General features: G+C 38.7%; 1 protein-coding gene across 10 annotated transcripts in view; it reads left to right on the plus strand.

The window, feature by feature from the left end:
- The window catches only part of LOC110462155 (nucleolysin TIAR-like), a 290371-nt gene that overhangs the window by 189575 nt on the left and 73794 nt on the right, over positions 1–27002 (plus strand). Inside the window, exon 1 of one of the 10 annotated variants that reach the window (XR_002464246.1) lies at positions 11564–11839. The exons of the other annotated variants lie outside the window; for them this stretch is intronic. The gene's annotated coding sequence lies outside the window, so the exon portion shown is untranslated. Of the gene's footprint in view, positions 1–11563; positions 11840–27002 lie in introns of those variants that run through there. 10 annotated transcript variants of the gene reach the window in all.

Consider the following 27002-nt stretch of genomic DNA (forward strand, 5'->3'; position numbering starts at 1 on the left):
GAAGGAAACAAACCATTCATCAGCCACATACCGGTGTTTTTGTCTACCTTTAGTAGTTAGCCTGGCTGACACTAACAGTGACAAATGTTACAGGGTTAATCGGGTGCAGGCAGATTAGGCGTCCCAGGAGTCTCTGATGTATAGGTAACACACCAACGATGCTACCCTAACTATTGCATGCAGCTTTCCGTAGGATGTAAATGTTTGTAAAAGGTAAATAATGTGCTTCCTGTGATGTTTATTTTTAGCACAGCTATACTGTAGCTGGCTGTTTGCTTTAGCTGTAATTGTGTATAGGTTTTGTTGGGATTAGATGCTTCGGACTGACACCTCTCCTTGGAGGTAATCACATACAAGTTCACTTGGACCTAAGTATGGTGGAAAAAACATTGATTTTTGTTTTCCAGTGGGAGTTTTTTTGTACTTTAAGTAAAACGGTACTGCATGTTCGTGTGTCATTGTTTTTTTGTCTAAATGAGAAGGCCTGCAACCTGTTAGAACCAATACAGAAGTCCTTATAACTAGGTACAACATAACAATGTTAACTAGGTACAACACTGTCATGAGGGCATATGCCTACAACATGACAATGTCATTAGGGCTGCCTACAACATGACAATGTCATTAGGGCTGCCTACAACATGACAATGTCATTAGGGCTGCCTACAACATGACAATGTCATGAGGGCTGCCTACAACATGACAATGTCATGAGGGCTGCCTACAACATGACAATGTCTTGAGGGCTCCTTACATCATGACAATGCCATGAGGGCTCCTTACAACATGACAATGTCTTGAGGGCTGCCTACAACATGACAATGTCTTGAGGGCTGCCTACAACATGACAATGTCAGTAGGGCTGTCTACAACATGACAATGTCTTGAGGGCTCCTTACAATGTGACAATGTCATGAGGGCTGCCTACAACATGACAATGCCATGAGGGCTGCCTACAACATGACAATGCCATGAGGGCTCCTTACAACATGACAATGTCATGAGGGCTGCCTACAACATGGCAATGTCATGATGGCTGCCTACAACATGACAATGCCATGAGGGCTGTCCACAACATGACAATGTCATGAGGGCTGCCTACAAAATGACAATGTCATGAGGGCTCCTTACAACATGACAATGTCATGAGGGCTGCCTACAACATGACCATATCATGATGGCTGCCTACAACATGACCATATCATGATGGCTGCTTACAACATGACAATGTCATGAGGGCTGTCTACAACATGACAATGCCATGAGGACTGTCTACAACATGACATTGTCATGAGGGCATCTGTCTACAACATGACAATGTCATGAGGGCTGCCTACAACATGACAATGTCATGAGGACTGTCTACAACATGACGTTGTCATGAGGACTGTCTACAACATGACGTTGTCATGATGGCTGCCTACAACATGACAATGTCATGATGGCTGCCTACAACATGACATTGTCATGAGGACTGTCTACAACATGACAATGTCATGAGGGCTGTCTACAACATGACAATGTCATGATGGCTGCCTACAACATGACGTTGTCATGAGGACTGTCTACAACATGACAATGTCATGAGGGCTGCCTACAACATGACAATGTCATGAGGACTGTCTACAACATGACGTTGTCATGAGGACTGTCTACAACATGACGTTGTCATGATGGCTGCCTACAACATGACGTGGGCTGCCTACAACATGACAATGTCATGATGGCTGCCTACAACATGACATTGTCATGAGGACTTTCTACAACATGACGTTGTCATGATGGCTGCCTACAACATGACGTTGTCATGAGGGCTGTCTACAACATGACAATGTCTTGAAGGCTGCCTACAACATGACAATGTCATTAGGGCTGTCTACAACATGACGTTGTCATGAGGACTGTCTACAACATGACAATGCCATGAGGACTCTACAACATGACGTTGTCATGAGGGCGTCTGTCTACAACATGTCAATGCCATGAGGGCTGTCTACAACATGACAATGTCATGAGGACTGCCTACAACATTTGGACAAGCTGCTTCCTGTAGTGAAAAAGTGCTTTATGTTCACTTGATGATGAAGAAAAAAAGGTTGAACAAAATATCACTCTGTTTTCCCAGTTTGTGCAGGCACAGGGTGCTGTGAATTCTGGGTAAAAAAACACTGCATTACACAGTTAAGATTGTCGTCCTGGAGCCGGTAGCCTGGTGCATCACAAACTGTAACAAAATAATGAAAATTAACTTGATTTTGATATATGTATCTGGTTGATTTCTGTAATGACCAGATCACTTTAAATTACAAGTGTGTAGACAAGGATTAAAAAATGTGTAGACTTTAATGATGAATTAACAAAGTGTGTAGGCAAAATAATGATTTAAAAAAAAACACTGATTACAAAACAGGATGTTTGTTTCCCCTAAAAGCTAACTGATGAACAGGACATTTCCCCTGTTAAGGTGGCTATTAGATCCATGACCAGGTTATTGTTTTAGCTAAACTTTCTTATTTTTCACCCACTCATCTACCTAATTTAATATTGCACACGGACATCTTGGCAAAATACTTTTCTTCCATGTTTCATTAGAAAATAAACAAAGTCAGTGGTGGTCCGGGGCCAGGGGATAACTATATTTCATCAAAGGTAAGCAATCAGTTGTAATGATGCTATCCTCTAATTTAAGCGCAAAGGGACGGATCAGTTTCTATGGAAACTACACCCCTTCGGGACGCTATTTTTGAATAAAAATCAATTGGCTGTAAGTCTACGGCATAGACAAGGTGGCATAGACAAAGCGGCATAGACAAGGCGGCATAGACAAATAGACAAGGTGGCATAGACAAATAGACAAGGCGACATAGTCAAGGCGGAGACCCGTGTTAAACGGCCTGGACAAGGCGGATGCCCATGTTGAATGGACAGCTTTTCATTTGTCTTTTATTGCAAATAGTTATAATTGTATTAGCGTTTGAAGATGACAGGAGAGTGTTAAGATTTTTTTTAGAGAAAAAATAAAGTTTTGGCCTTCCATTTCACTTCAGTGTTTTAGAATTGTGTCTTTTTTGTGGTGTTAGTTATTTAAATGGTTTTAGCAAGTGTAGGTGAAGTTAAGCAGTTTTTACTATTTACAATCAGGATAATCGATTCCCCAATCGGAAGTGAAAAGGTTGGATACTTCAGTTTCCTCCCACATCAGGACTCCAGCACGCCAACATCCGGGCTTACAAGAGTGATTGATATAATAAGTTAAAATAGATTGTTTCATAATTGTTGTAAAATAAAGTTAATAATTTTGATATATAGGATCTTGGTAAAGACAATGTTACGGACAGGTAATAGAACCCAATGCTTTATGAAGTAGGGATACAATTTCTTCAGCTTCCTGGATTATATTTACTGTACGATCACTTTCAATCTTTTAGTCATTAAAACGTTCCTGTATGCTTACAAATTACGATACTGCGACACAGCACCGTAAGAATTGTCTTCCTGAGACATCCATCATATCCGCTTTTGTATAAAAGCGAGATGGCAGAAGTTTAACTCAAGCTTAATTGGTCACACTTTGACATATTTCAAAGTTTTGTTAAGTGCCAAGAACGATACCATATGATTATTTCAAAAGCAGCGAAAACGAAATTAGGAAATCTTTCAGAGCGTCAACCTATAACATTTAAAAATTGAAATACTGCTCAACTGATGCAATTTGTGTGTATTTGCTGCGAGAAGTGACGATGATGCTGTTATGTGCGGTGAGAAATTGAGGACCGCTATCAGTCAATCTACTCACGGTGCCTGTAGTAAGATAATGCTGTTACTGGCAACAGTTATCTGTTGTTACTAAAACAATTATCACGAGGCAATAATAACTGTTCTACTACGTAGTCAAAACCGACACCATGGACCCGCTCATTTGTATTATAGACATGTGTTAATGATAATGAATCGGAGATGGCCGAGAAGTACTTTTTACTTTGCGTTCAGTAGATTTATATTGTCACCAATTTTGCAATTAGTACTGGAATTTATAATTAAATAATATAATGATATGATGAAATATTTAGGCTCAGAAATTTGGTTTGATCCCTTACTACTTCCAATACATTTACTCTTTATGGTTTGATATTTGTGCTTGCTTGAGTTCTGACAGTTAAGCCATCTCCTTGACATCTCTGTGGACTGAAAATGGGTTGAAGAAGTAGCATTTCTAAACTAGCTTTTTTTACCTCTACATTAATGGGTTTTAGATGCAGCATCTCTTGGCCAACCTGCTTCACCGACATTTCTATCGGCTGAAGAGACAGTGTCTTCGAACCATCTGTTGTACTGACAGCCCTATTGGCGAAGCAAGTGTTTTTTCTTGACCAGCTGACCTATCAAAGCTTTGGTCCAGTGTAGACCTGAGGGTGATCTGACCATTCTTTACCGTCAATAAGTCGACAGGGAAAACAAAGGAGATGTAATGCAATTTGGGCTTGTGTAGTTGGCAGGTGGCTGCCTATATAAGGCAAAGGCCCCTCTGGGTACGTTGTTGGCTTGGGTAGTCAGACCTCCGCAGACTCCCAATAACATCCCTCAAAACAGTGTGGTGTACTGGTATACAAGTCAAACTCAACACCATTCACATTTATTCCTTTTTTTCCCAAAAATATTTCTCAATTTGAACAACACAAGATATGCCTCGTGATGCTCTTGCTAATATTGCTGGCAACTGTAGTTCACATGCTTCGGGGGTGTTACAAAGATTCCTAAGGTTTAAGGTATGTTTTGTAAGGAATAGGATCTTGCATTGGTAGTCGGTTGTTTTGGGATAGCATAACAAGATTATGTATGGTACAGGATAGTGTATTGTAATTATGTTGTTTGATGGTGTTTTGGAAAGTTCTGTATGGAATATTGTATTAAAATTGTATATTGTTTAGGATAAGTAGTGTCTATTGTTGGAGATGTTGTGTTGGTATCCTCTGTTTTGGATAGTTGATGTTGAGAGGGAGAACAAGATGCTGGGGGCAGATAATGTTGGGAGGGAGAACAAGATGCTGGGGGGCAGATGATGTTGAGAGGGAGAACAAGATGCTGGGGGGGCAGATAATGTTGAGAGGGAGAACAAGATGCTGGGGGGCAGATAATGTTGGGAGGGAGAACAAGATGCTGGGGGGCAGATGATGTTGAGAGGGAGAACAAGATGCTGGGGGGCAGATGATGTTGAGAGGGAGAACAAGATGCTGGGGGGGGCAGATGATGTTGGGATGGAGACAAAATGATGTTTGGAGTGAGGGAGGGGGGACACCCTACTCGGAGTGGTTGGGTTGATGTTGGGAGGTAGGGGAACATGTTGATGTTGGATNTATGCTGGGAGGCAGATGATGTTGAGAGGGAGAACAAGATGCTGGGGGGGGCAGATGATGTTGGGATGGAGACAAAATGATGTTTGGAGTGAGGGAGGGGGGACACCCTACTCGGAGTGGTTGGGTTGATGTTGGGAGGTAGGGGAACATGTTGATGTTGGATGTGGGGGTAAGTTGATGTTGAGTGTGGGGGCAAGTTGATGTTGGGAGGTAGGGGAACAAGTTGATGTTGGGTGTGGGGGCAAGTTGATGTTGGGAGGTAGGGGAACAAGTTGATGTTGGATGTGGGGGCAAGTTGATGTTGGGAGGTAGGGGATCAAGTTGATGTTGGGTGTGGGGGCAAGTTGATGTTGGGAGGTAGGGGATCAAGTTGATGTGGGGTGTGGGGGCAAGTTGATGTTTGGAAACAGAAGGACAAAATGATGTTGGGAGGGAGGGGGGGTGTACAAATTTGCTGGGGGAGGAGGGGGTTAAGATGATGCTGGGAGGGGAGAAGGGGGGTAAGATGATGCTGTGAGGGAGGGGGGGGTACAAATTTGCTGGGGGAGGAGGGAGGTAAGATGATGCTGGGGGTGGGAGAGGGGGTATGATGATGTTGGGATGAAGAGACGGGGGATGTATGATTTTCTGTGATTGGCAGCTAGACAGCTGGTATCGGTGTGGCATCATTAATTGATAGGTATTGATTTGTTGTTACTTCTCGCACATCAGACCAGCTCCCCATTCCACTGACCAAATAAATGTATCCAATCGTCCTATTGTAGCCGTCAAACCATCATAAAGACAGCTATACTACATTGACCAGATAATCTATCAAATTGTCCAATTGATCGCTCAATAAAACCGCATCAATTTTGCCAAATGCTAGCAAAATTGACGAATTTGTATAATGTAGGCATCGACATTCAGCATCACTGTTGGCTTACTGCACAGTGCATGTAAAGGAAAGAACGTAGCTATACTTTACAATGAAAGTACGTAGCTATACTTTACATTGAAAGTACGTAACTATACTTTACAATGAACGTACATAGCTATACTTTACAATGAAAGTACATAGCTATACTTTACAATGAAAGTACGTAGCTATACTTTACAATGAACGTACGTAGCTATACTTTACAATGGACGTGCATAGCTATACTTTACAATGAACGTACGTAGCTATACTTTACATTGAAAGTACATAGCTATACTTTACAATGAACGTACATAGCTATACTTTACAATGAACGTACATAGCTATACTTTACANTAGCTATACTTTACATTGAAAGTACGTAGCTATACTTTACAATGAACGTACATAGCTATAATTTACATTGAAAGTACGTAACTATACTTTACAATGAAAGTACGTAGCTATACTTTACATTGATAGTACGTAGCTATACTTTACATTGAAAGTACGTAACTATACTTTACATTGAAAGTATGTAGCTATACTTTACATTGAAAGTACGTAACTATACTTTACATTGATAGTACGTAGCTATACTTACATTGAAAGTACGTAACTATACTTTACATTGAAAGTATGTAGCTATACTTTACATTGAAAGTATGTAACTATACTTTACATTGATAGTACGTAGCTATACTTTACATTGAAAGAACGTAGCTATACTTTACATTGAAAGTGTGTAACTATACTTTACATTGATAGCACGTAGCTATACTTACATTGAAAGTACATAACTATACTTTACATTGAAAGTAGGTAGCTATACTTTACAATGAAAGTTTGTAGCTTTACTTTACAATGAAAGTATGTAGCTAAACATTACAATGAAAGTATGTAGGTGGGGTTTACAATGAAAGTATGTAGCTATACTTTGCAATGAAAGTATGTAGCTATACTTTAAATTGAAAGTACGTAGCTATACTTTACTTTACAATGAAAGTATGTAGCTAAACATTACAATGAAAGTATGTAGCTATACTTTGCAATGAAAGTATGTAGCTATACTTTAAATTGAAAGTACGTAGCTATACTTTACTTTACAATGAAAGTATGTAGCTATACTTTACGTTGAAAGTACGTAACTATACTTTACAATGAGTGTACGTAGCTATACTTTACAATGAAAGTTTGTAGCTTTACTTTACAATGAAAGTATGTAGCTATACTTTGCAATGAAAGTATGTAGCTATACTTTGCAATGAAAGTATGTAGCTATACTTTGCAATGAAAGTATGTAGCTATACTTTGCAATGAAAGTATGTAGCTATACTTTACGTTGAAAGTACGTAACTATACTTTACAATGAGTGTACGTAGCTATACTTTACAATGAAGGTCCGTAGTTTTACTTTACATTGTATGTATGTAGCTATACTTTACAATGACCGTACGTAGCTATACTTTACATTGATAGTACGCAGCTATACTTACATTGAAAGTACATAACTATACTTTACATTGAAAGTATGTCGCTATACTTTACAATGAAAGTATGTAGATATACTTTACAATGAAAGTATGTAGCTATACTTTAAATTGAAAGTACGTAGCTATACTTTACTTTACAATGAAAGTATGTAGATATACTTTACAATGAAAGTATGTAGATATACTTTACAATGAAAGTATGTAGCTAAACATTACAATGAAAGTATGTAGCTAAACATTACAATGAAAGTATGTAGCTAAACATTACAATGAAAGTATGTAGGTGGGGTTTACAATGAAAGTATGTAGCTATACTTTGCAATGAAAGTATGTAGCTATACTTTACCTTGAAAGTATGTAGCTAAACATTACAATGAAAGTATGTAGCTATACTTTAAATTGAAAGTACGTAGCTATACTTTACAATGAAAGTTTGTAGCTTTACTTTACAATGAAAGTATGTAGATATACTTTACAATGAAAGTATGTAGCTATACTTTGCAATGAAAGTATGTAGCTATACTTTGCAATGAAAGTATGTAGCTATACTTTACGTTGAAAGTACGTAACTATACTTTACATTGATAGCACGTAGCTATACTTACATTGAAAGTACATAACTATACTTTACATTGAAAGTAGGTAGCTATACTTTACAATGAAAGTATGTAGATATACTTTACAATGAAAGTATGTAGCTATACTTTGCAATGAAAGTATGTAGCTATACTTTACATTGAAAGTACGTAACTATACTTTACAATGAATGTACGTAGCTATACTTTACAATGAAAGTACGTAGCTATACTTTACAATGAACGTACGTAGCTATACTTTACAATGAATGTACGTAGCTATACTTTACAATGAACGTACATAGCTATACTTTACAATGAAAGTATGTAGCTAAACATTACAATGAAAGTATGTAGCTAAACATTACAATGAAAGTATGTAGCTAAACATTACAATGAAAGTATGTAGCTATACGCTTCAATGAAAATACGTAGCTATAAGTTACAGTAAAAATTGTAAGTTACATGTTACACCAAAAAATACATAGTTATTCATATAGTGAAAATACATGGTTATATATAATAGTGAAAATACGTTGTTATATATTATAGTGAAATTACATAGTTATATATTATGGTGAAAATACATGGTTATATATTATAGTGAAAATACATGGTTAAATATTATAGTGAAACAAATATGTAGTTATACACTGCAGGTAGTGAAATAACAAAGCTTTATTTCATATAATACAAAATTTTACATTAAAGTGAAGCTATTTCGTTATACTTTGTTGTACAGAGTATATTTCAGTCACCTATGAAAACCTTTTCAGCACATTAGAGTTATTTATAGAAGGATTTAGATTTATCATACTATTTGTTTTCCTTGTTTTTATATTTGTTTTCTCTTTTTGTCTTTTCAGGTAAGTGTTGGTTTTTCTACCTATAACGAGAAGAAGTGTTGAGAGGCCAGACATGGAAGTCCTCCCGAGTTCACTCTACAGAGTATCTGTTCATCTGTTAACCCACTCAGCTAGATGTAATGTTCCTCTAGTGCAGTCAAAAAAGGGGACCATAATTCTCCCTGTTGTCCCAACTCAACACAACACTGCAGTGATAGAGTCACACAGTCGCGGCGTCGTCATCATTAATCCACGGTTTACATCACAATCAAATAATACGAATCCATACTGTTTGGGTTGGAATGAATGTAAACAGATAGATAGGTGGATGGTTACCTTCTCTAGTTTCTAAACCCATCTCAGTATATGTTGCAATGCTACTTGTTTAATTGGAGGTAAGCGAAGTCTACCTAGCTGTATGAATAGCTATGGTATCATCTGGAAGTAATTCTGTGAGAGGCTGGTGTAATATGATGATTGAAGGGCACTGTAAACTCCTAGGACATGTACCTGTTATGATTGACATGGTCCACTTATGGAGGGTTGGCTACAGGGCTGTCAATGTGGAGACTCCCTATTTTCCAGTCTTTGAAATTTGTTGTACAACTTATTTTGAGTCAAAATAAAAGTGTTGCACTTCTTGTTTTCAGTCAATGAAAACAGTTCTACCCCTTGTGTAGATTTGTTGGAAGACGGTTGTAACCCTTGTTTAGAGTCAATGGAAGACGGTTGTAACCCTTGTTAAGAGTCAATGGAAGACAGTTGTAACCCTTGTTTAGAGTCAATGGAAGATGGTTGTAACCCTTGTTTAGAGTCAATGGAAGACGGTTGTAACCCTTGTTAAGAGTCAATGGAAGACGGTTGTAACCCTTGTTAAGAGTCAATGGAAGACGGTTGTAACCCTTGTTAAGAGTCAATGGAAGACGGTTGTAACCCTTGTTAAGAGTCAATGGAAGACGGTTGTAACCCTTGTTAAGAGTCAATAGAAGATGGTTGTAACCCTTGTTAAGAGTCAATGGAAGACGGTTGTAACCCTTGTTAAGAGTCAATGGAAGACGGTTGTAACCCTTGTTTAGAGTCAACAAACACTTGTTTTTCTGTTTTTTCAGTTTTATTGAAAAAAAACCCACCTCTATGTTTAGATTGAAGGACATCTGTGCAGTCCTTGTTTGGTGTCAATGATGGATATTGTAGCCCGTGTTTAGATTCACTGAAGACTGTTATATGCCTTAGCCAGGTGTAATGTATTGATGTTTAATGGGTTCCGTATCTGTATAAATTATCCTTGTAGAGAGTTATTGATAGGCACTTGATTGACTGACTCCACCATTATCATTGTTTATTTAGAGGTAAGTCATATGTACAGTTGCTTTATTGGTCAATATTCAGGTTATTCCCCTTGTAACACTTTGTAGTAACCAGATTAGCTGGAAACAAAGAAAGTTTATTAGAAGACTAATGATAATTTGTTATTTGCGATAATTTCCGATACAACCGGTTGTTGGTATAAAATGCTTTGTAGAGGCATGAATAAACGATGACATCAAGAGAGAAAAAGCTCCGTCATTAAATGGGTAGTACAGTGATAACACTTAGCCTTTTAAGGAGCAGATGAAAGCGTGGCAGGCGACTGCTAACCAGTAAATGCCCAACACCCAAATTAGATTTTCTGTGAGTGTGTTGATGTGTGCTGAAGCGTGAAGCTGGGTTTCCTTAGGGGGCTTGCTGATGGGTGCTTCTCGAGCATAAAGCTGCGAGTCCCTTGGGGCTCGGTCGTGTGGCTTCAAAGGCTTGGTATATAATACAATAAGCTCATAGCAGCACACCACGTAGAACCATCGGTGATTCCCTTACACCAACCCCTCTATCCAACCTGGTCACTCTCGAACCAATCCTGGTCAATAGCGGAGTAATGAAGCATCACTCTGACAGATGATACATTTTTCTCTTAAAATTGCATGAGGGAAATCGTAATTTTTTTTTTTTTTAGAAAAAAGGGTTATTTACATATGTTACGCGTGAATCAGTAGAAGCAGTAACTGAACAGTGTGCGAGCCTAGGTATAGCCTATAAGCAGTGACTCGTGTGCTGGCTACGATAGGATCATCCCAGCAGCTATCTAACGGCTCCTTGTGTGCTGTGAGACACAGGCTTCCCTCTCTGTGCAGTCGTGGTATAGCCTGGCGTTGGTTGGTGCGTTACTCGTCACCGGTCGCTGTGGCTCAGTCGTAGTTTGCTGTGGGGTCTAAAGACGTGCACTAGTTTTTAGAACGCTGGTGTCTAGTAAATACATGTGGGAACCGACTGGAATACACTAACAACTTGTATAGGGACAGTATCTAAATGTACAGTATAAGTACATCTGGGACTTCTGTCTAGGACTGGGATACTGTGGACTTGTCTGATTAACGCGGAGCACTGTAGTTAGGAACATTAATGTACAGTAGTACATGTTGATATCTGGTGGGAGTCTTGTTTGGGGAGTACTACTGGGACTTTATGACGACTTTGACCCGGCTTTAGAACATTCATGTGTAGTAAGTACGTTTGGGATCTCGGTGCCGGCCAATACCTGTACACTTCCGGAGGGGGACAGAGTGGGATAGGGAACCCCTTAGAGATGTTCATGATGATGGAAACAGCCACACAGACCCCCGCGCTGGGCCTCTGTCCGGTAAGTGTTACATGTACTGTAGGTAAAAACAATCTGTCCACTTATTTTGGAGTCTGAAGAAACTTGGAATAGTAGCCTTCGTGTGTATTCTGGTTGCCAGGCAAGGAGATTCCAAATTGTAGAATACTTGATATTGTGAGCGAGGGTTATTCATCCGTAGAATAGTCTGTTTTGAGAATGAGAGTTATTCACCCCTAGGATACTGTATGTGAGCCAGTGTTATATACTGCCAAGTGAGATTTATCCACACAAAGAATATTCTGTCTAGTGAATGAGTGTCATTCAACCCCTAGAATACTTATCTAGTGCATAAAAATTATACAGTTTCAGGAATACTGTTTATTTCAACTGGAATACTGTTTACTTAGCAGAAGGTATTCAACCCTAGTACAACTGCTAGAGTACACTTGTTTATACCCATCCTTGAAATATTGTGTAAATTCTAAAAAAAAAGGTTCCCAAGAATAATCAACTTGTTCATTAACCTGAAGGTTATTCACCCCGCAGATATTCTTGTTTATATAGTGAAAAATATTCACCCACTTAAGTGATCTTGTTAACATGAAGGTTAATCAGCCAAAAAAATTATCTCCTTTTTTCTTTTTAATGTTTTTTACTCCATATTGTTTGATCGAGTAAAAGTTATTCACCCTCTAAAATGATGTTTCAGGAATAGATATTCATCTGAATTATTTAATGAAATCATCCATTTACAGGAACATAATTGGATGTTATTCACCTTTTAGAATATTGAGTTAGGGATCTTCATCCACTAGATTATTAAGGTAAAGATATATACCAACCAAATGTAAGTTGAAAGTTATTCAACCTGATAAGTGAGGGACATTCACCCACTAGAATATTTTGTGTAAAAAAACTTAACCCCTTAGAAAATTGAAATTAAACTGTTCACCCACTAGATATTAAAGAAAGGATATTCACCCTCCAGATATATATTAAGCGAGTGATATTCTCCAACGAAAATATGTAGTGGGGGATATTGAGTGTAAAATATTCATCCACTGAACTATAAATGATTGATATTTTACTAGGTAAAATTCTGTTTCTTACCTGAAAGTTATTCACCCCTAGGATCTAAAACATATTGCCCCTCCCTACACACAATTTCCCTTGTAGTACTGTCTTATTCTTCTCTTCTACTCCATAAAACTCTAAATCTTTGAATTTAAATAGAGGATGAAGATTCTTCCTTAACAAATTCCTCATCTTCCCCCACTCCCGAAAACCACTTCACCTCCCGGATTTACAGAGAAGATGACGTGTCCTCTGTTGCCACTAGACTCTCCTTGTCTGCCAGTGTCCTCTGTTGTCACTAGACTCTCTTGGCCTGCCAGTGTCTGTATGACAGGTCCTCTGTTGTCACTAGACTCTCCTTGTCTGCCAGTGTCTGTATGACATGTCCTCTGTTGTCACTGGAGTCTCCTTGTCTGCCAGTGTCTGTATGACATGTCCTCTGTTGTCACTAGTCTCTCTTTGTCTGCCAGTGTCTGTATGACGTGTCCTCTGTTGTCACTAGTCTCTCCTTGTCTGCCAGTGTCTGTATGACGTGTCCTCTGTTGTCACTAGACTCTCCTGGCCTGCCAGTGTCAGTATGACATGTCCTCTGTTGTCACCAGACTCTCCTTGTCTGCCAGTGTCTGTATGACATGTCCTCTGTTATCACTAGTCTCTCCTTGTCTGCCAGTGTTTGTATGACATGTCCTCTGTTGGCACTAGACTCTCTTGGCCTCCCAGTGTCTGTATGACATGTCCTCTGCTGTCACTAGTCTCTCTTTGTCTGCCAGTGTGTGTATGACATGTCCTCTGTTTTCACTAGCCTCTCTTGGCCTGCCAGTGGCTGTATGACATGTCCTCTGTTGTCACTCGACTCTCTTGGCCTGCCAGTGTCTGCATGACATGTCCTCTGTTGTCACTCGGCTCTCTTGGCCTGCCAGTGTCTGTATGACATGTCCTCTGTTGTCACTAGACTCTCCTGGCATGCCAGTGTCTGTATGAAGTGCAGGTTTACCAGGCCTGTACCAGTATCTGTATGATGTGCAGGTTTACCAGGCCTGTACCAGTATCGGTATGACGTGCGGGTTTACCAGGCCTGTACCAGTATCTGTATGATGTGCAGGTTTACCAGGCCTGTACCAGTATCGGTATGACGTGCGGGTTTACCAGGCCTGTACCAGTATCGGTATGACGTGCGGGTTTACCAGGCCTGTACCTGTAGTCTTTGCTTCAGCTGTTGTCTTTTATGGACTTCCTTAAGTTCAGTGATTGCAAGGTTTCCATGTGTAATGCTTAATTGGCATGTACACATAGAGAGCGTTGTTGTGTGGTGTAAAAAACTCGTTAATTTCTGGTATAATGTTTCTGATGATTACAGCAACTTAAATGGAATTAAGGTGTGTTGAACTCCATTACTTTTAATTAAAGTAAATTACGTTGAATTTCATTGTTAAACAGATATAGACAGTCTATAATTAAAGGCTATAGATATGCCAGTTAGAAAGCAGGATTGGGGACTTTGGTGCCGCTGTACGAGGAAGTGTTTCATTATGTGATATAATGTACCCAGTGTCTCTTATACTTGAATCAGATCTGAACAGAGATTTTTCTGTTTGTAAATATAGGGTAAAGTTCTGAGTGTAGGTGTAGAGTGACATTGCTGTATCTGCAGGGAGACATTTCTGTGTATCTGCAGGAAGACATTGCTGTATCTGTAAGGTGATATTGCTGTATCTGTAGGGTGACATTTCTATATCTGTAGGGTGACATTGCTGTATCTTTAGTGTGACATTTCTGTATCTGTAGGGTGATATTGCTGTATATATAAGGTGACATTTCTGTGGATCTGCAGGGTGACATTGCTGTATCTGCAGGGTGACATTTCTGTACCTGTAGGGTGACATTGCTGTATCTGTAGGGTGACATTTCTGTATCTGTAGGGTGACATTGCTGTATATATAAGGTGACATTTCTGTGTGTCTGCAGGGTGACATTGCTGTATCTGCAGGGTGACATTTCTGTATCTGTAGGGTGACATTGCTGTATCAATAAGGTGACATTTCTGTGTATCTACAGGGTGACATTGCTGTATCTGCAGGGTGACATTTCTATTTTCTGCAGGGTGACATTTTTAGCCCTGTAAGGTGACATTGCTGTATCTGTAGGGTGACATTGCTGTATCTGTAGGGTGACATTGCTGTATATATAAGGTGACATTTCTGTATCTGTAGGGTGACATTTCTGTATCTGCAGGGTGACATTGCTGTAGCTATAGGATGACATTGCTGTATCTGTAGGGTGACATTGCTGTATCTGCAGGATAACATTGCTGTATATGTAGAGTTACATTCCTGTTTATCTGCAGGGTGATACTTTTGTATGTTTCATTAGGGTGACAGTGTCTGTATGACATGTCCTCTGTTGTCACTAGACTCTCCTTGTCTGCCAGTGTCTGTATGACATGTCCTCTGTTGTCACTAGACTCTCCTGGCCTGCCAGTGTCTGTATGACATGTCCTCTGTTGTCACCAGACTCTCCTTGTCTGCCAGTGTCTCTATGACATGTCTTCTGTTGTCACTAGACTCTCCTTGTCTGCTGGTGTCTGTATGACATGTCCTCTGTTGCCGCTAGACTCTCCTTGCCAGTGTTGCAGCTAGACTCTCCTTGCCTGCCAGTGTCTGTATGAAGTGCAGGTGACATTTTTGTACCTGTAGGATGACATTGCTGTATCTGTAGGGTGACATTTCTGTATCTGAAGGGTGACATTGCTGTATATATAAGGTGACATTTCTGTGTATCTGCAGGGTGACATTTCAATTTTCTGTAGGGTGACATTCTTAGCCCTGTAAGGTGACATTGCTGTATCTGTAGGGTGACATTGCTGTATCTGTAGGGCAACATTGCTGTATTTGTAGGGTGACATTGCTGTATTTGTAGGGTGACATTTCTGTATCTGAAGGGTGACATTTCTGTATCTGCAGGGTGACATTGCTGTATCTATAGGGTGATATTACTGTATCTGTAGGGTGACATTGCTGTATTTGCAGGATAACATTGGTGTATATGTAGGGTGACATTCCTGTTTATCTGCAGGGTGATATTTTTGTATGTTTCATTAGGGTGACATTTCTGTTTATATTGCTTACAATGTTTATCATCTTGATTGAGTTGTTTTATCAAAGTCATAATTGTATCATGTATAAAGTTTTATCTTTATACCACCTGAGGATTTTAATGTTGTGTCATGTTTGAGTTTTACCACCTACGAACCTTGATTTCACAGTTAATGTTTTTCTTCCTAATATCAACAGAGAGAATTTTTGTTGGAAATCTAATGCACATAGGAGACTGAAGACTGCTATGAGTCAACGTGTAGAATATCGCACGATGCATTTTATTTTGAAACTGCTTGTGATAATTGCAATTAATGATAAGCATATTCATTAAAATGAAGTTTGGTTTTTATCTACAGTAAGAGATATGGTTTGCACTCAGGTTTTGTACCTTTGTTTATTGTCATTAAAGTAGAGAAGGACGCCAACCTCTCCCCCCCCCCCGATAAGGCTGATACAGATGATTGACTACGGACCTCTAAAACCAGAAAAAGGAATATTGGCTTTATTCTGTTCTGGCTTGGATGTTTAATGTTAAATTACAACACACCACAAAGGGATGGGAATGTAGGAAGTCGCAGGGCCATGTACCAGGCGGCCTAATACAGATGTGGTAATTAGTGTGGAATATTATCACCGATAGCAGACAGCCGTGCTCAGTCAGCTGTAGCCATTAGTTCTACTGGCACAACATGCTTTGAAAGGCAATAGTCGACAATTTTTGAGCTTTGACATCAAATAGATGTTTTTGTTGGTCTTGGAATATGTGTGTTTGATTCAATGTTTATGGTACATTCTCATATCCTTGACAGGATCTTTTGGTCGGTTCCAGGGTCTGTGTCTCTGATTCGTCGGAGCTGTTTCCCTGACTGGGGTAAATACCAAAATAAGGATCTATGTCAAAAAATCTGAAATAGCAGGTGTCTTTGTAGCCAAACACACAAGGTCTGAGATACCTACAAGTGTATTGGTAGGTCCACACTACACACTTGGTTATTGGTTAGTGAATTAAAAATCGATAAATCAAAACAATTGAACAGCATGAACCAATCAATTTTCTATTAGAATTTGTCTGAATTTATATGCGATACAATACAGAGTTAAATGTACATTGTCAAAGATTTCGGCGTAAGTAAATTATCTTGATAATATTTCACCAAAACGAAAGAAAATGTACTTAGAATTTACGAAAACTAACTATTATAGGCATAGTGACATCACATAATACCAACCAGTACATGTACAATATAATATGTTAACTCCTTGTAGCCAAAGAAAAACTCTTGCACATGAAGGGACATATTAGTTTGAAATCAAACATATTAGTCTAAATCTAAAACTATATGGACAGTTGTATTCATTTTAGTTCAGTGCTGTAGAAATATAGCTGAAGATTTTTCTTATTAATCAGTTACGGGAAATTGGAATCAGGTAATCTATACTTGGTCTAAAATCAATTTACCTTTTATTAGATTATTGCTTATCACTACTTGTCCACACACAATGTCGCCGATTCCTATATTACATTTGACCATTATTAGCTATAAACCACTTGTTTTTATGACCTGTTGTGTTCAAGTATCCTCCTGTTTCCTGCTTGACAACAAAAAACACATAATCACCAAACAAGGGTACACCTGTATTGATTTTGTAAGTTAAACCGAAGAAACGAAGGAGAAAAAAACATGTTTCCAACAAGAGGAGTAAAATCTTATTGATTTAAGTTGGTTCTCCGCCGCTATTCCAGGGAAAATGAAACACTCACTAGGGAATCACAAAGGAACACAATCCATTGTCTTGCCTTACATAAATAAAAGCCAACAGAAATGCCTTATTTTTAAATCCTGATTGGCTGACAAGGCACAGGAGACAGTTGACACAGATAGGGAGAGAAAATTGACAAGATGAGAAAAAGGGGGAAAAAAGGATAGACAGTTGACAGGAAGAGAAAATCAACAAAAAAAGGAAATAATTGGCAGAGAGGGAGGAAGTTAATAGAAAGGAAGAGAATGAAGACAGAAGGCAGAGGAGAAACAGCAGGCTTAATAACAAGTAGAGAAAGACATCTGTGATATAAGTGACGATAGTTGAGTTGGAGGGTGAGAGAGTAAATGTTGACAGGAAGTGATACCCTTTAACAGGAAGTACAAGACTGTTGACAGGAAGTGAGAAAATGTTGACAGGAAGTGAGTGTTGACAGAAAGTAACATACAGTCAAAGTTCCAGGGTATGAGAGAGAGGAAGAGAGAGAATTGACAGAAAGAGAGACAGTTAACAGGAAGAGAGTAACAAACGACAGAGAGATAGAGGAAGAGAGAGAGAGAGAGAGAGAGAGAGAGAGAGAGAGAGATAGAGAAACTAGAGATGAGAAACACAATTGACAGACATAGGGAGCCAGTCGACAGAAAGAGAAAGATTACAGGAATAGAGAAAGAAAGAGAAAGTTGAGATGAGAAACACAATTGGCAGAAAGAGGGAGACAGTCAACAGAAAGAAAATGATTACAGAAAGAAAGAAAGAGAAAGTTGAGATGAGAAACACAATTGGCAGAAAGAGGGAGACAGTCAACAGAAAGAAAATGATTACAGAAAGAAAGAAAGAGAAAGTTGAGATGAGAAACACAATTGGCAGAAAGAGGGAGACAGGCAACAGAAAGAAAATGATTACAGAAAGAAAGAAAGAGAAAGGTGAGGTGAGAAACACAATTGACAGAAAGAAGGAGACAGTCGACAGAAAGAGAATGATTACAGAAAGAAAGAAAGAGAAAGGTGAGGTGAGAAACACAATTGACAGAAATAGGGAGGCAGTCGCCAGAAAGAGAAAGATTACAGGAATAGAGAAAGAAAGAGAAAGTTGAGATGAGAAACACAGTTGACAGAAAGAGGGAGACATTCGACAGAAAGAGAATGATTACAGAAAGAAAGAAAGAAAAACTAGAGATGAGAAACACAATTGACAGAAAGAGGGAGCGACAGTCGACAGAAATAGAATGATTACAGAAAGAAAGAAAGAAAAACTATAGATGAGAAACACAATTGACAGAAAGAGGGAGAGAGTCGACAGAAAGAGAAAGATTAGAGAGAGAGAAAGCTATGATGAGAAACAGACGATTTTGACAGATAGTGGGAGACAGTCAACATGAAGAGGATTCAATGTTTACATGACATTTATCAAATACATATCAAATTGTTTCTATTTAATTAGCATTACTCTGTCTGGCTTATTTGTTAATGACTGTAAAGTAAGCTTGTGCACATTGTGTCGTCCTCGTGTATAAGTGATGTGTCAGGGAGAGCTGGCTCTGGTAGCACGCGCTCCCGTCAGTGTATCTAGCTCTCGGGAGGCATGGCTGTTATAAAGAGTTGGTCAAATCCTAAGTCTCCTATAGAGAACTGGTAAAGTGTTATCACTGGAACCTTTATTGCAGTATCGGTAATTACCTGTGAGAATTGTTGCGGTCTGACGGGATGAGTGTTTACTTTACCTTAAATGGATTTCAAATTCATGTTTCATTGCTCGCTTTGGTCTCTTGTATTTCCCTGTCTCCCAACTCAGAAAATTATAATGATGAAAATGCTGAGATATGATTTCCGAGCTATGATATTGCAAGCATGTATGTCACGAAACCATTACATTTAGTCGTACAGAAATAGACTGTTTCTGGCTGTAGGCGGAATATAGGTGAGGAAACAAATATTACATTGTCTGTAAGTGTCGTCTGCTGAAAGGCTCCATGTATGGAAGATTTGTCTGCTTCCTATATTTACATAAACAAAAACGTTTCATTCTAAAAGCTGAATTCATAAACTCATTGAGGATTAAAGAAATAACATTATAGGAAAAATTCCCTGAAATGCATTTTTTGTTTTTAAATTGTTTCCACTTAAATGACACAGATAAAAGAAATAATTTTATGGATTAGTGATGACGGATTCCTGTTTTGTCGATTAACTCATTCACCCCTGAAGACACATTTAAACTCTTCCAATTCAAAGGTTGGAATGGTTCATTATGAAAGTTCAGGGGTGTATGAGTTAAAGCTGCTCAGAAAGGGATATTTCCATGAATGCTACACAAACTAACCTGCTAAAGCTCTATGAACAATTTACAGTTTTATCTTTGGGAAGATACACAAACGAAATACTTTAAACATCTTTTTTTTTATAAAAATCACAAGATAAGATGTTCTAAATATATCGTTAGAATATTTCCCTATAGAATTTCATGATTAATCCCTCTCAATACTACAAAGAGGCTAATGGTTGTTTTGTCTGATTTGGGTAGATCACGTGGCAGTGTTTCGAGAAATATTAATGTGAGATTCCAATATTTATGCTAGTTTGTATGCCTGGAGAAAATGACCGTCACTGTACCAACCTATGAGACCTGAATGGATGTGATGTATTATTGAGTGGCTGTGTGAAGGCCGGAGAGCAAGGTGTTGGCCGCGGCGATTGGATATGGACACATATGTTGCTGTCAGCCTTCGTGATGAAACAATAAAAACAACGTGCTACAAAGCTCTCCCTACATATCAACAGCTTCTTAACCTGATCAAATCTCACCATTATTACTCCCTCTCACCGCATCATGTTTCTAATTAATGGAGAATTAACGATAAAAAGTCACTCTGTTATTCACAATAGTATTTCATTCATCGAGTCCCATGGCTAGTTATCTCAATCTGCGATTTTTCTTGCATCCGGAAAATGGCTTCTTTAATTTTTCAATCATTCTAATCTCATTTCTGCGTGTAACCCAATTGCTTTTGATTGTAAAGGATGAGAATATTCCAAACCTCTTTTGACCCACTTTTAGAGAGGAATGGTTTGTTAAGGTTATGTTAAGTTGACCAGGCCGTGTGCTCAAACACTACCGAGTGAATTTCTCCATGACCACTGATGGCCTCGCTCATTAGCTTGGTGGAAAAAATGATGAATTATTTGTTGGGGTTTTCACTGGCTGGCATGTAAAATATAGAAAAATCACTCGGAATTAACACCCTCGCTTGGTACGGTAGTTACGCCAAAATTGGCCAGCACGAGACATGGCCAGAAGATTGGGCGGCGCGGGACTCTTGCTTCCATTAACATTCACAGTGGGTGGAAACTACACAAAGTATATAATATCCTTTAAACAAAAGCAATAACTTGTACTGCTTTACACTGACAAGGCACCTCTCCATATTTGGTCTATATGATCAATACCTGGTGATATAGGTGGGCTTGGTCCTAGATAGTTGAGGGATAAGGATTTGCAAGCATATGCAATGATCTCAAGAGAAATTGCTGGACTGATGCTAAATTGCATGTTTGGCTTTAGCCCAACATAGTACTGTATCATTGCAACTGAAGTTCAAGGTGGTATGACCCCCGAGGGGGCTGGGCCCCGTTACAAGGCACTCCATATGTGGGGGTTTACATAAAACAGGGGCTACACGAACACCGGGGGAACCGAAACGCTAATAAAACAAAGCAGAGGCCTGCAGTACAAACACAATTTATAACCAGGGTGAAACTTCCTCAAAAATTAGGTGAGACATGATATTTATGGATGTACAGGAAAGTGTGGCAGGGAAGACATGGAAATGGGGAGGGTGACAAGATAAGGAATGGCCAAGGGAGATAACTAGATAAGGATAACAGCCGTGCAGGAATTGGCAGAGGGACAGGGCACTGGAACTTAATGGAACTTCAGTTTGATCGAACAGAGAGAAAAAAATTGCAGACAATAGGGTGTCAATATCATAGCCATATGAAAATCAGAAATGTTTTTTTTTTTGGCTAGGTGTATATTTGATGATATAAAAATTAGAGAAAATATAGCCATGAGCATAAACTTTATTACAGAATATCCGAACAATGCTTTGCATCATTTAATGTACAGGTTTTAAGCATGCTGCCAAAACAGCGAGTGTGTTTCTACTAATGCACAAAGGAATGGAAACGGGGTAGAAAATTGTCGTAAAAAAGGAACCGTTTGCTCAAGGGAAAGGAAAGCAATAAAACAGTTACAAGCAATCCAAAGAATCGCAGCAAAGAAAAGAGAAAATAACGTAATTGTTACAAAGTACCTTTTTGCCAAAGACACGGGAATATACAACAGACTGTTATAAACGATCCATATTCTTCCAAGGAGGAGAAGTAGTAGTGAGCCTCTTATCCAAAGTAAGGAAAAATGCCTTGGAAACAGAATATTGAAGGGTGATTAACAATGCCCTTTTTACTGATGGCAAAGTTAAATAATAAAGTTCTCAAGAGAAATGTACGTTTACCCAAGGATAAGACTAAATGACATTGTTATAAGCTATGCACTATTTGTCCAATTACAAAGAGAGAGAAAAGGAGACGGTTACAAGGCAGTGCACGTCTTGGCCAAGGATAAGCAATATGTTAAAAATTGTACGGCAAATGCTAGTCTTAACCAAATGAAATTAGCCAAGCGGAAGACGACATGGTCATTTTTGTAAGTTATACCACAAAACGCAAACACCAATATGTACAAAAGTTTTCTTGGCGAGGCATGAAACTAATAACACTGCGAAAAAGTCGTCTAGGCGGCCAAGCTTCGTGTTTTGGTCACGACAAAAACAGAAACGAAAGTGTTTGGCGTCTGTGTTTGGAGATGTGTTATTACCATGCAAATGGCATGTTTTTCTAGACGTGTTTAAAGACACATCTTTTTTCTCTGTCACTTAATATATACTGTTGTGCTGTCTGAGGGCCAAGTCAAAATGTCAGCCGGGGAAAATAGCCCATTGATAATTCATACCGCGCTTGAAACCACAAACTTATAACAACACATGTTGAACTTCCCTAAGGAACACTGTATGAAGTTGCTCTATATTGTTTCTAGTTTTGCCTGATATAAAATTTCAACAAAATTTTGTGGAAAAATAAGAATATTTTTTAATAGATTTTAAAAAGAAAATTTCTTCAAGAAAAATTATGAAAATTTAAATACTTTGCTTTGATATTGATAAGAACCCAGGACTTTCAGTAATGAATGCTTGGCCTAGAACTATAATTATTGACATCATAGGAGCTATCGCTGTATGCAGATTCAACACAATTGTACGAGACCCAGCAGTTTTGCATTCTTGTGGTCTTTTTAAAGGCCAATTCCGAGTATGCAGATTCCGCGACATCGGTTACAAGGGGGCGACATTCACCCTGACCTACTGAGGGCCAATTATAACGAAATTAATCATACCAGAAAATTTCCAGAAGAACTACGTCCGGAGAGGGCGGAACATGTGATTCGTCCTGGACAGAAATAAAGCTTGTGTGTTTTGGAAGTGGTATTTAGGAAAGCGTGTCGTGTACATATACCATCCATCCTGTGTATTGATGGCGAGAGAGCCGACTTAAATATAGACGTTTGCTTAATGATAGAGCAGTGTTGTAACAAATGGCCAAAACATCCGCTTGATAGATGCCCTCTCTCCCTTTTCATTAAGCATGTGACAAGCTCAATTTTTTGCTGCCTCTGTTTTAAACAAGGTAATTGTTGCCAACTATTGTTTTCCAGAGTAAAATATTTCTCGTTCGGAAACTTCATGGTGATTTCAGCACTGTAATTCCGGGCAAGGAATTCATGGGGAAAAAGATTTCCACTGCTCCGCTATGGGAATGATGCCGAACTATTATGTTGAAGGTCGTAAAGTCTGCCATTTTCATAGAAAAAAAATACCTCTCAAGTTCATGGTTGTTAAGAAAGGCAGTGGAGCCTCATGACTCCTCGTCTGTCATTAGGTCATTGTCCATTGATGAGTTTGAAATGAGGATCATTAAACCATGTAACGTAGACATGTCCTCAGCTATCTCTTACCGTATTTTTAATTGCAAGATATCATGGGTTGGGTGTAATAATTTATATGTAATAATGTAAAAAATGAGTCTTTGGAGCTACAATTCAATGTTAAATCCACATGCATAATACAGTCACCTGATCCGCGTGAAAGCCCGGTAAACTGTAAAACCCAGTGTATAAGTACAGTACCTACACTGACCATTGTTGAACTTGCTGTACTACTAGGCTTGTTCGTATAGCAAGGGCAGCTCCATGGTTTTAAAAATTTGACTTTCATCGGAGAAAAATGGGCAAAAAAGCTGCCATTTTTTAGTATAGAATTATTTTCTGCCTTTTAAAACAACGTAACAGAGCCTGAATTTTCAAATCTATTACATCAGTCTTGGAGTGGTTTATTCCTAGCATTTTAGTGATCCGTTATCTAGATCTGTACTTCTTGCTGCTAAGCTCTGACGTCCTCTGTGGCTGATGTTGTTACTATCCCAGTAAGTCGCAGAGGGATACATCAGTCCCGGAGAATCCTACCTCTGGCTTGAATGAGTAATTAGGTCAACCTATGCCATGTGATTTGATATTAGGTCTTCGAGTGAACAGAACTGCCGGGTTGGACAGCTTATATGCCTTTAGGGAGCCCTCTCTCCCTGAAACAAAGGCTCACTTCTGACTTGTTCTACGTGAAAAACACATTTTTTTCGAAGCTTACGGGGAGGTGGTTGTTTCATCTGTGTTTGTTACAAGTGAAGTAGCGGGCAGGTGTTTGTGAGCTACAGTAATGACAAGAAAAGGATCTGAGGCTGACGGCATTCCAGGCTGTTGTCAAACGTGGTGGCAGCAGCCTTGTTGGTTTACAATTTAAAACGAACATTTTGAAATACCAGAATTTTGTAAATGATCCTTACGATATTAAACAATGTTTCTTTCATTAGTTTCTACACCAAATTTATATAGGGACAGTTGAATGACTGCTGACACATATATAACTAATGTTCATTTCTAACAAATGTTTTAAGTTTAGAAGACAAAACCTTTTGACTGTGAGTATTAAATGAGTTTCGGTGAAGTTGTCGTCGGTTATTCGACCCTCTGGACCTGACATTTCTGCTCAACTGAGGTAGTTGACTCCCCATCACTAAGTCTACGGCTGCTGAGTAATGGGGGTGACTCGGGGAAGGTATCGTCTGTGGTGATCATTGGCCCTTGTCTTGTCACTCTGTCTCCAGATTTGATGACCCCCAGGCTGTATCCGAGATTTGATACACTAGTTTTAACATTTGTGGCTTCTCAAAAATTGCTTGGCAATAATAGGAAAATGTAAAGTGAAAATACCAATGTTACTCGTTGAGAGCATGCAATACTTCTATGCCTCTTTGTGTTGTAAAGACATTATGGTCAGCGCTGAATCTCTTGCCCTCTGATGATGTTTATTTCCTTAGGTTAATTTATTTATAATCTCGCTATAGGATTGTCATTTTGACAGAGGTCAATGAAAAGTAGTTTGACCTAAAACGTCATATACTTCAGATTGAAAAACATCTGACATAAAATAATGAAAAAGTTCAAATATTAAAGTTAATAAAGAAAAGTGATCTTATGTTTTACAGATGTTTAAAGAAAAAGAATTATGAAAATAGAGAGAGAAAAAAACATTCTATTGTTTGGCCCTCCAATTTATGTGTATTTCACAGCATTCGTAGAAAACCTATTGACATTTGCCGCTGATGTTGGAAGTAAATTATTAAAAGCTTTTTCTCCTGACTTTGATCTGATCGCTTCTGGACACCGATACCGTGTAGATTAGAACTCGCTCAAATAAAAAACACATTTTGACAGAAATGATATGAAGCAGAAATGAAGGGAGATAGTCCTGACTTGGATTGACAGCATGTCGAAGCACTGGATAAAAATGCAATATCGAAATCTTACGAGGCAGAAGGGTTGAGACAGATACAGCAAAGTTTGTGGGTGACCTCATGACCTCACATGGCCGCATATAATTAGGTTACGTGCTCTCCAGCTGTTTCGGTGGGTAATATTGCGCTCTAGCTGTGTTTCTCCTTATTAGATCAGACTTCGTTTTGATGCTCACCATGTCTTTGAATTTTCATTGGGATGTCATCTTGACTTGCGCTGAATCTCATATAATGTTAAAGCGCCTACGAGCATACTTGTGCCCCCACGGTGGAGGAATTGGAGATCGATTTGGTTTCCAAAGACACTGTGACCTCTTATGAAAATTTACCTCGTTTTCTTAAGGGAAAAAAATGTCTGGATTATGGGGTCTTCATATAAAATAATTCATGAATTTTCATTTACACGTTTTAGTGTAGGCCTGTTTTAACTTTGCGATCCCCTTGACGGCCAACCTTGGCTTGAAGAGGCCATATTGATTAGTATAGCTCTAATAGCCCCTACTGTCTCTCTAAACACGCCAATCGCTGGTGCCAGCGATCTCGCTGCAATACAACTGATATTTCCATAAGTCGCATATAACTTACCCTGCACAATCATGTCATATAAAGACTTTTAAAGTTAGCTCACTCTAAACACGGTGGTTGTATACATCCGTAAACAATCTTATACACGCTGCAAACTGGAATGAGGCCACTGAAATTACACAACATGTTTCTGATTTCAAATTATTAACAGTCGATTTTATACACCATTAAGTACTCAAATGTTTAAAAGAAATTAACTCTGAAAAAATGACTCGAGCATTAAACAGTATGATAAAAAAAAAAATGAATAAAATATGAGGTACAGTGCACTTTGATTTCAATAATAAGTTATAATTTCATATATTGTATTTTATGTATTGGTAGTTACCCCACCCATCTCTATGTGTCAAGTAACCCCACTCCTCTCTATGTGTCAGAGTTTATATGTGTTGGTTCCCTGGGCTTATTGCTGGATACATGGTTGGGGTTCATACAAGTTTCCCTACGTCATCGGACAGGGTGTTTAGGAAACATTGCTGATAGCTTTAAAACCTTTATAAAGTATTATATGAGAAAGATGGGGTGGGTCCAGTGCCAACATGGGTCTAATGTACCTAATGGTACTAAGTATTGGTTAAAATATTGATACATCAGGGTTACAACCTTCACAGCCTCACCAGATAAGTCAGTGGAAGGGTTCTTTCTTTGTCAAATTATTAACATCAATTCCAGAATAAGTTTGTAAATAAAAAGTCTTTCACGTGAAACTGGAGACTTTAATCAGGGAAA

This window comes from Mizuhopecten yessoensis, unplaced genomic scaffold (assembly GCF_002113885.1).
Source record: "Mizuhopecten yessoensis strain PY_sf001 unplaced genomic scaffold, ASM211388v2 scaffold1429, whole genome shotgun sequence".
Taxonomy (NCBI): Eukaryota; Metazoa; Mollusca; class Bivalvia; order Pectinida; family Pectinidae; genus Mizuhopecten; species Mizuhopecten yessoensis.